The sequence below is a fragment of the Cannabis sativa genome, chromosome 8 (assembly GCF_029168945.1).
Source record: "Cannabis sativa cultivar Pink pepper isolate KNU-18-1 chromosome 8, ASM2916894v1, whole genome shotgun sequence".
Lineage (NCBI taxonomy): Eukaryota > Viridiplantae > Streptophyta > Magnoliopsida > Rosales > Cannabaceae > Cannabis > Cannabis sativa.
This window is the reverse complement of record NC_083608.1, coordinates 20,331,902-20,338,789: the sequence shown is the minus strand read 5'-3', so window position 1 is coordinate 20,338,789 and position 6,888 is coordinate 20,331,902. Positions and strand designations below refer to the sequence as shown.

The 6,888-nt window shown below is 34.9% G+C and overlaps 1 non-coding gene across 1 annotated transcript; it reads right to left on the bottom strand.

Annotated features, from left to right (window-relative positions):
• Positions 1-5,836: 5,836 nt before the first annotated feature.
• Positions 5,837-5,943, bottom strand: LOC115701606 (small nucleolar RNA R71). The gene has a single exon (XR_004008599.2). It is a non-coding gene; the product is annotated as a small nucleolar RNA R71 (small nucleolar RNA).
• Positions 5,944-6,888: the final 945 nt, after the last annotated feature.

Here is a 6,888-nt window from a genome sequence, read left to right as displayed (position 1 = left end):
GGTGATGTTATACTTGATGCAGCAATGCTAATTTGGAGCTTATGGAAGACCCGAAATGAGGTGTTATGGCAGAAAAAATCTGCTACAGCTTTGAGAGTAGTGAAATCGGCTAGGCAGGTCCTTAATCAATGGATGGTTGCTAGATCCCAACAGTCTTTATTTCAGACTGGTGTTTCTTTCCATTGCAACCAGTGGCGTAAACCAGAGAACTTTCATATTAAGGTAAATGTCGATGGAGCTATTTTTGAAGCGTTTCAAAAGGTTCGGGTTTGGTTGTGTGGCTCGTGATTCAAATGGAAGACCACTTGAAGCTATTTCAGCGAGTTGGAATGGGATTGTTTTTCCTGAAATTGCTGAAGTGGTTGGAATGAAAGAAGCGCTGAGTTGGGTCAAAGATAAAGGTTGGGAAGATGTGATCATTGAGTCAGACGCGCTATTGGTAGTTCAAGCAATAAATAGTTTAGTCTCCATGCCATCACAGTTTGGTTTGTTGGTGGCTGACTGCCGTTTTATTTTATTATCTTTACGAAATGTTTCGATTTTTTTTGTTTATCGATCTGCAAATAAGGCTGCCCATTGTGTTGCTAGGGGGTCTTGTTTTTCGTCAGATTGCGTTTTCAATGAGCTGAATGCTCCTTCTGTTTTGCAAAATATTGTTATGGCTGAGGCCTGTTATAATGCATAATTTTCCTTTGTTCAAAAAAAAAATAAAATAAAATAATACCTTCCTATTATAAATATATCTCTCTCTTGAAAAGAATGAGATTCTCATTAAAAAGATAAATAGCCAAGCAAAGAGTCCAAAACTCACAAAAAGTTTAGAAGTTCCAGCCACAAAATCATAGCATGATCCAAAGCAAAGCAAGATCATAACCTATAGTATTGTCAAGACAATTAAAATACTTAAAACAAAGAACATTGAACACTATCTATAAAAATCATGCCAAACTCAACCATAAGCTTATCCTTAGAATTTAAAGCATTTACCACTTATAAACAATCTGATTTCAGTTGAACGTTAGGAAACCTCAGCTGTATTAGAGTTAGTCCCACATTGCTAATGTATGGAAATAAATTGTGATATATAAATGAATGAGCTACTCTTCCCATAGCTAATTGGTTTTGAGATGGAACCCCATTCATCTTATCTCCAAATTATAACATGGTATCAGAGCCACTTGTGATCCGTTGTGAGTCCAAAGTGCTACCAGTCCAAAAAGTCGTTTGTGATCCATTGTGAGCCAAAGTACTGCCGGTCCAAACAGATACTTCCGATGTCTCCCCTTTAACCTCCATTTGGGACCTTTCGGCCAATGTGTCAGTTTCCAGTGTTGGGTCTTTGACCTGTTTAAAAATTCACAAATTTCCTAACGTGTACACCCATAAATTTCCCAATATTTGGCCTTGTGGGATTCTTTCAAATGTCATATTCGGTCATGTGGTCTCTTAAAGGTCATTCGTTATACCCACACTTTTTAGGCTCAAACGTGAGGAGGGTGTATTAGAGTTATTCCCACATTGTTAATGTGTGGAAATAAATTGTGATGTATCAGATGAATGAGCTACTCCTCCCATATCCAATTGGTTTTGAGATAGAACCTCATTCATCTTATCTCAAATTCTAATAAGCTAAGAACAAAGCATTAAACCATGAAGCACAACAAAGGCTTCTACAACTCGTGGTGAAAGATAACCAACAAAGGAAGAGGCAAAAATGTTAGACACTCACCGAGATGATTTCGAATCACAACACCACACTCATAAATCCTCTCTATTATAAATCTCTATTGAATGTATCCATATAACAAAAGTATTATTTTTTTTTAACATTGCAATTTAAATTTAAACTATCTTCCTATTATTAAAAAAATAATAAAATAAAAATTGTGTTTATAATATTTTTAAAAGAATTTATTATTGTGACTACTTCATCTATTGTAATTACCAAACAAATATATTTTCTATTATTATTTTTTGTTAAATAAAAATAGAAAAAGTGTTTATAATATTTCTAAAAGAACCCACAGTTCGTTGCCTATTGCAAGTACTACTCTGTTATACCTATTGCAGTTATCTCTCTTACATTACATGTAGCTATATTAATGCGATTAAAATTTAAAATCATTGCATCTATACGGATGTTGATTTACATGAATGAATGTAGCCAACAAGGTTAAAATGTAAGTTGCTAACAATATTTCTAAAATGTTAATTTATATTAATAAAGTATGTATAAATGTAATTTTTATCATCTTAAAGATACTTCATCATTTTGTATAAAAATGTAAAGCGCTCTAAAACTAAGTTATTCTGATACTACTTTACATACTTGAAATAAATACAATGTTAAATCTTATGCAAGCTCTTAGGCATACACTAGGCTTCAAAAATATAAGCAAATAAATGTTATTAATTTATTCTCATTCCAGGTCATTTTACAGACGTTGGTTTGAGTTAAATTTATCACCCTTAATTTTAAAGATAAAAGTAACACAAGATGAAGTATACATAATTTTATTAATCAGAGATGTTGTGGCTACTCTTTAATTAATTAAAATTATATATACAATTTATATTCTTTATCTCAAAAATAATTATTTGAGATATGAATTTTTTTACCTTATATAAGAAACTTTTATCATCACTTAGTAACATATTGTCCACATATAAAATAAATATAGCTCCCACTGACCTTCTGGTATATTTAATTAATCCATAATTCTTTCCAAAACTAACGGAAAAGATGATAAGATGATATATCAATTGTAAAAAATTTATTTTAATCTATAGGTAGACTCTTTAAGCTTGCACATATTCACCACCATCAGAGGAAAATCTTATAGTTGTTTGTATACTTTCTCCTCTAGTTTACAGTTTCAGAATTGATGAATGAATTAGAATGACCAACAAAAGTCAACTTATATAAAGACAAATGAGAATGTTAATCTCTTGGTAATTGGTTCTTTCTTTTTAATGAACCTCTTAGCAATGAGTCTTGTTTTATATCTTTATATTTTTCCATGTGGCAAATGAGTATTTATTGGCGAAAAACTTATGATTAATGTCCTCCACCCCATTAGGAAACTTTACTAAAGATAGACTTCGTTGCTCTTTAAAAAATTCATTTATTCATTCATAGTATATTGTACCACAATTTCAATTTTTTGCACTCCACAGTTTAGTTTGTGTCTCAAATTAATATTGTAATTGAACTCTTAATCACTAGAAACTATTGATCTTATTGTTCTAATAAGTTATCTTAAGAATGGACCAACAAACTCTTAAAAAAGCAAATAGTTTAACATGTATGTTGATTAGCAATTGTAAGAAATTACTAAATAACATGACTTATTAAAATTTTTATTAATGACTTGTCGATTATTAATGATTAGTTATGGATTCTTAGTAACCATTTAAACTTAAGGGTTGTTGTAAATCACAATCAATTTAATACTTGAGGTAGAAGTTTAAAAATTATGAATGATCTTTCTCAAAAATTATGTTCCTGGATCGATCACTCTCATTGATCAAGTCAATTCTTAATTTCACAATTCTAGTGTTGTAAGATGGATAAAAAATATGTAACCCTTAAACCTTGTAGAATTTCTGATGAAATGCTTATTTATTGTATTTTGGCTCAATTCTATCCTTTGACAATTGTACTCTGACTGTGTACATGTATTTTTAAAATGTGTACATGTCATAAATTCAGTTTCTAACCTTATTACAACTCAAAATATGTTTGAGAAAGAACATTGGTTAGGACACAATTCGATACGCACACTACCGTTGAAGAGTGTCAACCGACAAAGATTTAAGAAAGTTTGGAGTTTTTTATGCAGGCTCTGTTAGGCTTAAATTAGTCTAACTTTCGGGTCATATTTCGGTTAGTTTTCACTCTTTGTTTCTAGTTTTAGGGCTATATTACGCTTGATTCTTTTGTTTTAGGTCCTCGGGCATTTAAAGAAAGTATGTACAAGAATTGAGGAAAAATGGTGAAAGAATCGAGAAGAAAATCCAAGATTGGTGTCGCTGCCAGTTCCAGTCGCGACGGGGAATTTGCCAGTCGCGACGGGAACTGGCAGAGACATCCCAAGAACTCAAACTGTAATCCAGTCGCGACTGGGACTCTGCCAGTCGCGACGGGAAAAGGCAGAGAGAATTTTGAGACAGATCTGCTTAACCCCGTCGCGACGGGGGCATTGCCAGTTGCGACGGGGACCCAGTGACGGGATTTTTGGGCAGTTTCGTAATTTCACGAATTTTAAAGATGAAAATTGGTTTAAATAGAGGGAGTTCGTGAAAATTAGGATTCATTCAGAATTGGAACCCTAGAAACAAAGGAGGAGGCTAGAAGAGCGGCTTGTGGCGACCCGGATCAATTGCTTCAACTAGTTCTTTCTCTTCTCTTTAATTTTTCTATGTTCTTTTCTATTTCAATGTTAATTATGGATTTGATTATGGATGTTTTGAACTAAACTCCTATTTAGGGAGAATGATGAATGTTGTTTAAGTTTTTCCTAGTTAATGATTAATTGCCATTCCTCCATCTTGATTGTGAATACTATTCATATTTGTGTTTAATTTCCATGTGCAAGATTGATCACCTTTTACATGTTTCTATGATCTTAATTCGAAATCTGAAAAGTGAGAATTGAGAATGCTAAAATTGGATAGTCTAGGTTTTGATGTGAAACGAAAGTATTTGCATAGCCTTTGTGACATTTAGATTATTGCTTAATGCTGATTTCATGTTAGTTTAATTAAGAGATTAATTAGAGAGCATGAGATTTAGAACCTAGAAGATCTGAAAAGAGCTAGGTTAATTTATAATCTGTCATTCACTTCAAGAGAAGGATAGCATTTAAACATTAACATTGGTAACTTAACAACAGGATTCGTCTCCCTATTTTCTTATCTTGATTAATCTTCCTCTTTGTTATTTTTAATTTTTTGAATTGTCTTATTTAATTCATAAAAAGTATTCTTTTACCAGATAGAATCAATAGTATAATTTAGTAGTAATTAGTCCAATTCCCTATGGTTCGACCTCACCTGTGTGAGTTTACTACTTGATTGCGTATACTTGCGTAGTGATCATAAATTTAGCAACAAGTTTTTGGCGCCGTTGCCGGGGAATTGTTTAAAGATTAATATTACCCAAAATTATACTAACTTCTACTTTGGTATATTTTCTCTTGCTGATTTTCTAACCTTTTTTCTTGCAATATTTTCTTGATCTATTTCAGGAATCCTAAGTGTATGCGCCGTCAAGGACAAGCAGTCATATTACCAGTTGATCCTGAAATCGAGAAAACCTGCAGGAGGAATCGAAAGAACAAGAGGCAAGAAAGAGTTTCAGCAACTGCTGAAACATCAGAAATCATGGCTGCCAATGTGAACAATAATGCTGGAAACAATGGGCGTAATAACGGTAATAATGGAGGCGCCGTGGAAGATCAAGCTAATGGTCGTAGCTTGAGAGATTACATTCTCCCTACTCTGACGGGAGTGCAGTCATGTATCAGGCCACCGGCAGTGGATGCAAACAACTTCGAGATTAAACCTGCCATCCTTCAAATGGTGCGCCTTCGCCCGCCTTGGTAGCCTCCCTTCTGAAGATCCTAATCTGCATCTCTCTAACTTCATGGAACTTTGTGAAACTTTTAAAGTTAATGGAGTTAGCGATGATGCCATTCGACTGAGATTGTTTCCATTCTCACTCAGAGAACGAGCCAAGAGTTGGTTGAACTCTTTGCCACCCAACTCTATTGCCACCTGGAATGATCTGGCAACAAAATTCTTGTCAAAGTTCTTTCCTCCAGCCAAGTCTGCAAAGCTGAGAGGAGAAATCAATAATTTCTGCCAACAAGATAATGAATCTCTCCATGAGGCTTGGGAGAGGTTTAAAGATCTGATTAGGAGGTGTCCTCATCATGGTATAGAGAAGTGGATGCTGGTTCAATACTTCTACAACGGGCTGGTTGGTAATACTAGAACTCTAATAGATGCAGCAGCGGGCGGAGCTTTTATGAGAAAGAGTGCTAATGAGGCTTATGATCTATTGGAGGAGATGGCTCTAAATAATCAGCAGTGGCCAACTGAAAGGAGTCAATCTAAGAAGGTAGCTGGTGTGTTAGAAGTTGATGCCATCACAAAGTTAACAGCTCAGGTTGAGGCATTGACAAAAATAATTGCAGGGCAAGCTAAACAAGCCCAAATTGTTTGTGAGTTATGTGGAGGAAGTCATCACTTTTCGGAGTGTCAAGCAGATGTGGATGATTTGCCAATGGATGAAGCTAAGGCCATTGGGAATTTTTCACAGAACAACAACAACAACAATTATGGGTTCAACTGTGAATAATAGAAGAAACAAGTGGGTTCTATCAAGAACGAAATCGGAACCAACAGCTTAATCAAGAACAAGCCTGCGAGTGGAAATTCTAGTTTGCAAACAGATTTACTGCTCCAGTTTATGACTAAAACTAGATCTTCAATTAAAGACCTGCAGACTCAGATGGGCCAGTTAGCAACTCAGGTAGCAACCCGCCCTCAAGGAAATTTCCCTAGCACAACTGAAGTCAATCCCAAAGAAAACTGCAAAGCAATTACCCTGAGGAGCGGTAAGAAGTATGATGGGCCTGAGTTACCACAACCAGTTGAGGTAGATGAAGAAATAAATGCTCAACCAGTGCAAACACCAACACCAACAGCAGAGAAAGCTACTGAAAGCTCAGCACTACCACAACAGTCTCCACCTATTAGCATTGATCATCATGTGAGAATACCCTATCCTCAGAGGCTCAGAAAGTCAAGCTTAGATAAGCAGTTCACCAAGTTTCTAGAAGTCTTCAAAAGACTTCACATTAACATTCCTTTTGCTGAAGC